We start from the raw sequence: 11882 nt of genomic DNA, 5'->3' as shown, positions 1-11882 counted from the left end.
TTCCTGCTTTGTTAAGATTAATTGGCCATACATTTGTGGGTAAAAAAATCTGGGATTGTGCTGCCTCCTGTTTTGGTTTTCTTATTCAATATTACTTTGGCTATTCTGGTTTTTTTGTGGTTCCATATGAATTTTAGGATAGTTTGTTCTATCTTTGAAGAGAATGCGGGTACAATTTTGATTGGGATTGCATTGAATGTGTAGATTGCTTTGGGTAGTATTGACATTTTGACAATATTTATTCTTCTGATTGATGAGCATGGAATGATTTTCCATTCTTTGTGTCTTCTTCAATTTCTTTCGTAAGTTTTCTATAGTTTTCATCGAACAGGTCTTTTACGTCTTTGGTTAAGTTTATTCCTAGGCATGTCATGGTTTTTCATGCAATTGTGAATGGATCAATTTATTGATATCTCTTTCTGTTACTTCATTATTGGTGGATAAAAATGCCACCAATTTCTGTACATTGATTTTGTACCCTGCGACTTTGCTGTATTCATGGTTCAATTCTAGTAGGCTTCTGATGCAGTCTATCGGGTTTTCCATGGAGAGTATCATGTCCTCTGCAAAAAGATAAAGTTTGATTTCGTCTTTGCCAATTGTGATGCCTTTTATTTCCTTTTGTTGTCTGATTGCTGATGCTAGGACTTCCAGTACTATGTCAAATAACAGTGATGAGTGGTCATCCCTGTCTTGTTCCTGATCTGAGGGGGGAAAGCTCTCAGTTTTTCCCCACTGAGGATGATATTAGCTGTGGGCTTTTCTTAAATGGCTTTTATGATGTTCAAGTTAAGTTCCTTCTATCCCGACTTTCTCAAGGGTTTTTATTAAGAAACTATGCTGTATTTTGTCAAATGCTATTTCTGCATCTATTGGCAGGATCGTACAGTTTTTGTCTTTTCTTTTGTTAACGTGATGTATCACACTGATGGATTTGCGATTATTGAACCAGCCCTGTAACCCAGAAATGAATCTCACTTGATCATGACTGATAATTCCTTTTATATGCTGTTGAATTCGATTAGCTAGTATCTTGTTGAGTATTTTTGCATCTGTATTCATTAAGGATATTGGCCTGTAGTTCTCTTTTTTTGTTGGGTCTCTGTCTGGTTCGGGAATCAAAGTGATGCTGGCATCATAGAATGAGTTTGGAAGTTTTCCTTTTATTTCTATTTTTTGGAATAGCTTGAGAAAGATGGGTATTAACACTGCTTTAAATGTCTGGTAGAATTCCCAAAGGAAGCCATCTGGACCCAGGCTCTTATTCGTTTGGAGATTTTTGATAACTGATTCCATTTCTTTCCTATTTATGGGTCTGTTCAAATTCCTATGTCTTCCTGTTTGAATTTTGATAGTGGATATGTGTTTTGGAATTTGTCTATTTCTTCTAGGTTGTCAGTTTGTTGGCATATGATTTTTCATAGTATTCCCTGATGACTGCTTTTATTTCTGAAGGATTGGTTGTAATAGATCCATGTTCATTCATGATTTTGTATATTTGGGTGTTCTCTCTTTTCTTTCTGTGGAGCCTTGCTAGAGGCTTATCAACTTTGTTTATTTTTTCAAAAAATAAACTTTTGGTTTCATTGATCTGTTCAACTGGTTGTTTTTGTTTTGTTGTTGTTGTTGTTTGTTTGTTTTTTAGGTAATATATAGTTTATTTCTGCCCTGATCTTTAGTATTTCTCTTCTGCTGCTGGGTTGGGGTACTCTTGCTGCTCTCCTTCTACTTCTATTAGGTGCTCTGTTAGATTTTGAATTGTGCTTTTACTTGTTTGTTGAAATAGGCCTGGATTGCAATATATTTTCCTCTTAGGACAACTTTGCTGTGTACCAGAGAGTTTGGATTGTTGTATTTTCATTTTTATCTGTTTCCATATTTTTTTTTAAGTTCTACTCTAATTGCCTGATTAGCCCAATCATTCTTTAGTGGGGTGGTTTTTAACCTCCACATTTTTGGAGGTTTTCCAGACTTTTTCCATAGTTAATTTCAAGTTTCACAGCATTGTGATCTGAAAGTGTGCATGGTATAATCTCTATTTGTTTATACTTATGGAGGGCTGCTATATGCCCCAGTATGTGATCTACCTGGGAGAATGTGCCATGTGCACTCGAAAAGAAGGTGAATTTCCTAACTTCAGGATGCAGAGTTCTAAATATATCTATCATTTCCATCTGTTCCAATGTGTCGTTCAGGTCCATTGCTTCTTTATTGATTTTCTATCTGGTTGATCTATCCATTGCTGTCAGTGGAGTATTAAAGTCCCCTGCAATTAGCACATTCTTATCAATAAGATTGTTTCTGTTTCTGATTGTTTTATGTATTTGGATTCTTCCAAATTTGACACATATTTGTTTATAATTGTTAGCTCCTCCTGATGGAGAAACCCTGTAATTCTTCTTCATCTTCATCTTTTGTTACTTCCTTTACTTTAAAATATAATTTGTCCATTATAGTTATGGCTACTCCAGATTTTTTTTTTTTTTTTTTTTACTTCCAGTTGCATGACAGATATTTCTCCATCCTCTTACTTCAAATCTGAATGTGTCTTCAGGTCTAAAATGAGTCTCTTGTAGACAGCAAATAGATGGATTTTGGAGAATTTAGCCCATTTATATTCAGTGTTATTATTGAAAAATATGAGTTTAGATTCATTGTCTTCTCTGTAGGGTTCATGCTTGTGGTGGTGTCTCTGGTACCTTGTATTTCTTGCAACACTCCTCATAGAATCCCTCTTAGGATTTCTTGTGGGGCTGGTTTGGTGGTGATGAATTCTCCTATTTCTCCTTTTCCTTCTTCTTTTTCTCCTTTGTTTCATTTTTATTTTTATACGCTGTGTATTTTTTGGAATTTTTCCATTTAATGAGAAATTGTGTTTGATACTATAGGATTATTAATATTTTCTTACATTCTTTTAGTATATGAAAGATATGTAGTGATTAATACTTTTCCATTCCTATAGGTTATTGTTCCAATTTTTGTTTTTTTTTATTCTATAGTCTTGTTAGAGTTAAATATATTAGTCTTAAAAAGACAAATTTTATTTTTTTTAATTTTTCTACTTTCCATTCCATTAATTTATATTCTAATTTGTTTCTATTTTCACCTCTTCTCCACAGTTTGGGTTAATTTGCTTTTTTAGCTTCTCAATTTTTTTTCAAATTCTAGTTGGTTAAAACTAATGGTGCAATACTGGTTTCAGGATTAGAATTCAGTGATTCACTACTTACATTCAACACACACTGCTTATCATAACAAGTGCTCTCCTTAATATTAATTGCCCATCTAGCCTACCTCCCACCCACTTCCCTCAGTCAACCCTCAGTTTGTTCTATATCATAAAGAGTCTCTTATGGTTTGTTTCCTTCTCTCTTTCCCCCCATCTCATATGTTCATCTGTTTGTTTCTCAAATTCCACATATGAGTGAAATGATATGGGATTTGTCTTTCTCTGATTCATTTCACGTAGCCTAATATACTTTAGCTCCATCCACATCATGGCAGATGGCAAGGTTTTATTCTTTTTGATGACTGAGTAATATTTCAGTGTGTGTGTGTGTGTGTGTGTGTGTGTGTGTGTGTGTCACATTGTCTTTATCCATTCATCAGTAGATGGAAATTTGAACTCCCCATAGTTTAGCTATTGTTGATAATGCTGCTGTAAATATTGGTGTGCATGTGCCCCTTCAAATCTGTATCTTTGTATCCTTTGGTTAAATACCTAATAATGTAATTGCTGAGTCATATAGTAATTCTATTTTAACTTTTATCTTTTCAAAGAACCATCTCTTAATTTCATTTATCTTTTCTATTGTCTTTGTAGTCTCTATTTCACCTATTTCTACTCCGATTTTTATTATTTCCTTCTGTTGACTAACTTTGGGCTTTAAACTCTTCTTTTTCTAGTTTTGTTACATGTAGAGTAAGATTCTTGTTTGAGACGTTTTCTTATATCTTGAAGTAGGCCTCTAATCCTGTGAACTTCCCTTTAAAATTTTTTTAATGTTTATTCATTTTTGAGAGACAGAGCATGAGCAGGGAAGGAGCAGAGAAACAGGGAGACACAGAATCCAAAGCAAGCTCCAGGCTCTAAGCTGTCAGCACAGAGCCTGACCCAGGACTCAAACCCAGGAACCATGAGATCATCAGCTGAGCCAAAGTTGGATACTTAACCAACTGAGCCACCCAAGAACCCCTGAACATCCTTTTTAATATTTCTTTGGTTACCTACCAAAAATTTTGCTGTTGTTTTTCTGTTTTCATTTGTGTCTACATATTTTTAAGTTCCTCCTTTGGTTTTTTTGATAGCCCAGTTGTTGTTATGGATGTTGCTACTGTTGTTCAGTAGCATATTTCATCCCCACAAATTTGTATTTTTTCAAATTCTCTCCTAATCATTTCTAGTTTTATACTGTTGTAGTTAAAGAAGATGCTTGATATGATGTTGAACTTTTTGAATATATTGAGACTTCTCTTCTCACCTAACATATGATATACCTTGGGAAATGTTTCATGTGCACTTGAGAAGAATGTACATTTGTTGCTTTTGGTTAGAATTTTCTACATATATATCCATTATGTACATGTAGTTTAATGTGTCACTTGTCCATTTGTAGTTTTTCATCTTCCTTTTTAATTTTGATGGCTCTTTTTCTTTTCTTGCCTAATTGCTATAGCAACTATGTGTGGAAGTGATCCATTCTTTTTTGTGAATGAAAGTGGAGGCAGGTCTTCTTATGCAACTAGAACCTGTGCTCATGTTTTCCCTCCTCTGCCAAAATTCTCCAGGACCCTCCACTATTCTCCATCCCAAACCATACTTTACACAGTGATTAAAATGAGAGCACAGATGCCCTCAGGCTGAATCTCCAGTATAAGTAAATAAAACATTTTTACACGAATATTAAGGGTATGTTTCTGCTGTCAATACAGTGCCCTCAAGGTGTCTGCTTGCTGGAAACTGTCTTTCTGATTGTTATATTTCCAATGAATTCAGAAATGCAAACCCCAAGACAAGACGATTTATCCCTTGTGTGTACTGTTCCCTTCGTGGTTTGTGTGCACCTGCTGGGTTTAGTAGGACATGAGATATAGGGAGTAAGATATACTCACTTACCTCAGAAAAGCAGTGAGAAAATGCTTTGACTGCTTGTGGTGCACATGAGCTTCAGCATTGCTACAAGAGAGTGCTCTGTCTGAGTGTGTATGCTGGCCCCAGATTGAGTGTAAGGTAATGCTGTTATCACTTGTACTTCCCATCCCCAGCGAGGGTTTGTGGGAGTGTCACACCTACCAGAGCTTGCCAACTTTAGCAAGGGAGCAGCACAATCTTGCAATTATTCGGACTCATCTGCTTCAGCTAGGGAGGAGAGGATCATAGCATCCATCAGTCTCTCTGGTTTCAGCAAACCAGTGGGACCGTGCCAGGACTGTTTACCTTCTCTGTCCGAATAAAGTAGCAGAATGATGCCTCATATAAGCATATCTGCCTGTGTTAGTAATGTAAGTGGAGAGCACACAAATGGTATATGCCAGTACGTCCATCTCTAGAAAGACGTCAAACTGCCCTCTACTTCTTGAGTAGATGCCTCCAGACCAGCAAACGAGTCTCCTTCACTCATAATCTAGGTGCTTTTCCAATTCGTGATTTGTGCTGAGTGCAGGGGTGAAAGAACCTACATCCCAGCCTTTTAAAAGGAAAATCTCAATTGCTTATAACACTTTGGGTTCTTTGAATGATAGCACGATTGGTTTTCCAAATCAGGCATTTTCTGGAGCTTGTCTTTCCAATGCAGATTCCGAAGGTTGGAATGCCTGATACGGAGCACCAACCCCTCACTCTTCGAGAAGCATCAGATGAGTGAGATACTTCTGTGTTGTGCTGCTGTGCTGGTGGGATGTGGGTGGTGGTTTGCTGCAGCTGAGCCTGTGTTTCTACTTCTCCTAACTGTCTCACTATGGTCCTTTTATCATTTTCTTATGGAGAAGCGGTTCATCTAGTTTTCAGATCCTTTTCAGAGGGAAGTGATTCATAGGTATCTGCAGATTCAGTGTCTCTGTGGGAGTAAGTTCAGAGTCTTCCTAGGCCACCATCTTAGACCTCTTTCATTGTTTAATTCTTAGTCTCTATGTCCACGTATACTTAAGGTGTGTCTGGTGAAGAATATGTAACCCATTTTTATTATAATTCTAGAATAATAATTTTTGTTTAGTATTTAGTTTTTTTGATATTTAATAGTTACAAGTATACATACATGTATTTAAACATATATAATATTTATATCTACCATCTTATTATTTGCTTTGTTATATACTTACTTCCTTGCCTTCTTTTGAATGAGTTTTCAGTTTATATGATCAGCTTATTTTATGTACATTATTCTGCTAAGTGGTTCCAAAAAAAAATTCAGCATGGATTCTAGGCTTATTTTATCTAAGATAAATTATTACTTACAACAATATCAACGATGTTAAATTTTTCCACCTTTGTTTTGTTTTTGAGTATTTTAATTCTACATGTATTTAATCTTTGTGTTATAATTATTATTTTGTGTAGTCATATATTTAGCCCAAACTTTTACCTTTTTAAGTAAAATCTTTTCTTTCTGCTTCTTATGACTCTATCTAGAATGAATCTCTTTCTCCAACAAAAAGCTCTCTTTAGTCTTTCTTTTTTTTTTTTAATTAAAAAAAATTTGTTTTGAGAGACAGAGAGAGAGAGCATGAGCAAGGGAGGGTCTGAGAGAGAGGGAGACACAGAACCTGAAGCAGGCTCCAGGCTCTGAGCTAGCTGTCAGGACAGAGCCTGACACGGGGCTCGAACCCACAAACCATGAGATCATGACCTGAGCCAAAGCCAGAAGCTGGATGCTTAACCGATGGAGCCACCCAGGTGCCCTTCTTTAGTCTTTCTTTAAGGGATGATGTTATGTTCCTTAATTTTAGTTTTTCCTCAAATAATCTATTTTGTCTCCATTTATAATATTTTTTCTGAGCATGGTATTCTCAGCACTTTGGTCTGCATTTGGAAATATTTTTTCATGGTTTTCTGGTTTCCAAACCTCTATAAACAATCAGCCATCGGTTATATTGTTACTACTACAACAATAATGTGTCGGTTTTATTTTCTGCTATTAAACTTTTCTCTTTATCTTTGGTTTTCACTTATTTAGTATGATGTGACAAGATGTAGATTTCTTTGTATTCATACTGCTTGGAATATACAGAATTTATTGTACCTGTAGTTTGATGTTAGTATTTGGTTTTGAGAATTCTCAGTTTATCTATCTTAAATACTGCTTTTGTTCTCTTATTTTCTTCTGGGAATTCAGTAAAACTAAGTTATACTTTTCAACTTTGTTTCATATACCAGTTATGATCTTTTGCTAATTCTTATTCATTTCTTTGTGTGCTTCACCATGAATCCTTTCTATTCTTCTCACTTTTTAGTTTCCTTGAAACACTAATTCCTTTTTATACTGTGTCCATTCTATTGTAAAAGTCATTTGTCAAAAAAGAATTTCTGTATTATATAGTATCCCTATTTTTAACATATTCTAATTATATCTATTTTAAAGATGTTCTTATAACTACAATGCCAGGTTTATCACTGAATCTGTTTATACTTCATTTTTTGTTTTAATTTTGGTTTTTATCTGGTTTTTTGTTTTTATTTTGTCTTTTTGAACAACATATTTTTAAAAATAAATTCTGTGCTTTAAATTTGCAGTATTTACTGAGTTGCTTCATTATATCTTTCTCTAGAAACATTCAACCTTTCCTCTACTCAGGCAGAAAGAGCAGGGGATAGATTATTTTTTTCAGTCAGAAGATGAAATGGCTCTAAGTTCTTTTGAAAATAGGAAAGCTATGTTTTTGGACCTATTTCTCCTCCTAGAGTGTAGACTCCTACATGTTATGAGAATCTGAGATGATCACCAGTGACGTATCTCCTTCTGGTTGCCTTTGAACCTGAATCTTTTTCTCCTCAGAATCACAAGATTGTTGAGATTTGTCTTTATTTTTGAAGGCTATCTACTTAGTGTTTTAAATTCAAACACTGGGAAACTTCAGACTTGAATTCTTCAGAAGTGAATGTCCTGTTGTGAAAACTGTTAGGGTACTGAACTCAATTCCCAACCCTTTCTTCTCACTAGAATGCTAGAAATCTCTTGTCTGTAGCTGTTTTGGGGTTATTGTTTTTGTTTTGTTGTGTTGTTGTTGTTTTTGTTTTTGTTTTTGTTTTGTTTTGTTTTGTGAAGCACAGAAAGAATGTCATTTCTGTGTTGATTTTCCTGCCTCTTAGTGGCAATTCTTGGCCTGAACTCTTTCCCAAATCTTTAATGTTTTGTCCATTGTCCAGAATTGGCAGATGTCTTGAGAAAAATAAATAAAGGTTTGTAAAATGCCAGCTCATCTCAATTAGTTGTTTCTCCTTTTTCTTGATTTTGTCTCTTAGGTTTGGTTGCCCCACATTCTTTCCAATTCTTGAGTCAGTGTTTGAAATAAAAACTTCAACTTTTTACTTGTTCTTTGCTCGGAGATTTGTTATTCTACAACTATCATAAATGTAATCAGATTGTTTAAATATTGGTTTTCATAAGAAAATTTGGATGATATTACTTTATATACTTTGCAAAAAGCACTAAGTGATGATTATTATTGCTATAAATTAATGTTTCTTATACATTTGATAAAGTAAAACTGATATTTAATAATCCACTGTATTGTGACTGAGCTTTATAATAATTAGCACAGTAGAATATACATTCTTAACCTAGAATGTTTTTCTTTTATAAACACTACTTTACCTGATTATTGGAGGTGAGTAGATTCTTACTTTTCCCATTAAATAGTTCATGATCCTAGGAAATGCCCCAAATTACAAGTAAACATTATTTTGTAATCACAAGTATTTATTTAAAAACCTATTTGAGTATTATGCACACCCACAAGCACACAAAGTGAGACATTCCTTTTCAGTGACAAGAGATTTTAATTTACTGTGAAAATTTGAATTTAAAACACAATTACTTAATGTGAACACTTATGCATGGTGATTAATTTTAATTCCACAGGCATTTTTTTCTATGCAACTCAATTTTATTTTTGTATCTAACTTTTGAATTTAATAATTCATTGCTTATTTATAGAGAGCCTACTATGTGTGTAGCATCTATTTAAATGACACTATATTTATAGTCAAGAGCATTTTTCTTTTGTTCAAATTTTATTTGGTTATAAATTTTAACCATAAAAGAAGACATAAGGCTGAATCTGCAATATCACATCTTATCTGAAGTAATGAAATTCAAATGGTTAGCTTTCTAAACACTTTCACCACCTTGGATGATGGATTCTAATGGATAAAGCATTTTAAATTGGCTGTTCAAATAATGTGATACAATATTTCAAATTTTATGCTGCTGACATTTTAACCATTCCACTTTTTGTTTTGGAATAGGCTCCAAAAGTCATTTAAATTTCTTCCTTTGAGAAAATTAAAATGATTATTTTAAAATTAAATGTGTTTACAGTTGTTGCACTTATAGTTAATAACTTTTATATGCTTATATGCTATACATATGTGTTACATATGTATCCAAATATACTTATATAATTTAATATACTTATAGTTAATAATACAATAACTAATCATTATATTTTATTCATTTTTCTACCCATAGTATATTGATAGTATATTATTATTTTGATACTATTATGTTATTCTGACTCACACTATTAAATATTTCTTAAGTGAATGAATATATACATTAATTGCATCTATTTATTAGATTATACATGTAGAATTATTTAGATTTTTCTGTTCTATTCTAAAACATACATTGTACTTAAAGATATAATAATAAGAAAAATCCAAGAACAGTTTACTACAGAAACTTTCATGTTCTATATAATTTCTAACTGTAAAACTGTGCAGTTAGAGTAACCTCAATAGGTAAAAGTGAGGAGTTAAATGGCCTAAAACCATAAAAAGAATCTTCTCAGAGCAGTGTGGCCAAACAGAAGGATGTAGTTCTAGGGGAATAACTACAAATAGATGTCATAATGAATTTAAAAAATAAGCAAAATGGAATAAAGAATAGGTATTTTTATAAGAAGCCTACCTTTTTCTAACTTAAACCATTTTATTTGCCTAATAAAGTTATTATAATAATGAAGTCTATTAAAATAACATTAAACCCAGTCTGTAAAAGATCAATGATTATTGTGAGCCTACTTATATCAGACACTCTTCTACATGCTGGAGATCAAATAGCGAACAAGAAAATATACTAGTGTGGTCTGAAGATAAGGCCACGAAATCTCTCAAAGGAACAAATAAATATTAGAGAGATACAAAATTTATGAGAAAAGATATGATGTATCTAGTAAGACAGTATAGCAAAGTCTTCAAAATCCAGTGGAAAAATGGTTTCCTATCTGTAATTTATATTCAGTTAAAATTATCAAAAACAGATGAGGGCAGCTTAACTCATATCCATATTTACAAAGATTCAAAGTTTATCTCCAACAAAATGAAGTATTTTAGACAAATGAATAGTTAATATAAGAAAGGGAATGTTACAAATTTAGATCCAACCTTAGACAAATTAAGGGAAAAATCTATATAAAACTAGTTCCAGACAAAACCAATACAGTATATATATATAGATTTAGTCAAAGACTAGAAACTTCACAAAAAGCAAATATAAAAGGGTTGATCCCAATACAGGAAAAATAAAACATAATGTGTTATGATTTGGAGTACTTTGTGGAATGTAGGATAAATAAGTCATTTAAAATTGAAACTGTCACCTTTTATCAGCATAATCGCAAAATCTGGAGTCCCAAAGAAGAAAATGCTATTATGGATATGCAACGCATTAGCCAAACTGCAAAGTCTGAAGAAACAGTTGTCATAAGATTGCCCTCCTTTCAGATACCAGTCACAGATTTGGGAGACCTAGCACACTTTTACCTCCAAGACCAGCCACCTAAAAATTTAAAGTTCTCGAGAGCTGCCCTCAGGTTAAATATTTCACAAGAATGACTCATAGAACTTAGGAAAGTGCTATATTTACTATTACTGTTTTCTAGAATAGTGAAAGGATATAATTAAAATCTACCAAGGGAAGGGAGGAAAAAGACAGTTCTGGCAGTCCTAACAGGGAGCCTCGGATTGTCTTCTCCTTGTGGCCTTCTCCTGCTCCGATGAGAACCGTACACACAGAGTATTCCCAAACAGAGAAGTTCACTCAAGCCTTTGGTGTCCACTGTTTATTAGAATTTGATTGCATATTTCCTGGGCAGCTGAGCTTGGGGGTTCAGGCTAATGTCTTCCGTCTTCAGGTTCTTGGGAGGGGGGATTTATATGGTGCGTCCCAATTCCTCCATCATATATCACACTCTTAGACTTTGCAGTCCACAAAGTTTCCAGCAAACTTAAGAAATAGAATTTGTTAAAAGCACTATGCATGGACAAAATGTTTTTGGCATGAACTGACATAATATAGAATAAAATTTTAAAAATATAATATTTAACCACCTGAACTTGATATTATCAGACAAAACAGGTGAAAATTATTATTTTATAGCCATTACAGTCAATATTTTGGTGAGCCACTTGTTCCTTGAAATAGGAACTTCCAAGAGAACTATTCTAGTTCAAAGATAAAGGGAAAAATTGAGCAGAGGAAATGGAAAGAGACTTTAATATTGTGATTTGATATTGTGGTATTCTGGTTAATCCTAATTTAAGAAAATTAAAGGGAAACATTTTTGAAATATTAGAATTATATAATTAAAAAAGAGAAAATGATAAAAATTTAAGCAAGTAGAAGGGAATTTAAGTTTCCAGTTTATGTAAAGTTAGCTTAACT

The sequence above is a fragment of the Suricata suricatta genome, chromosome 11 (genome assembly GCF_006229205.1).
Source record: "Suricata suricatta isolate VVHF042 chromosome 11, meerkat_22Aug2017_6uvM2_HiC, whole genome shotgun sequence".
Classification (NCBI taxonomy): Eukaryota; Metazoa; Chordata; class Mammalia; order Carnivora; family Herpestidae; genus Suricata; species Suricata suricatta.
Note: the sequence above shows the minus strand (reverse complement) of the source record.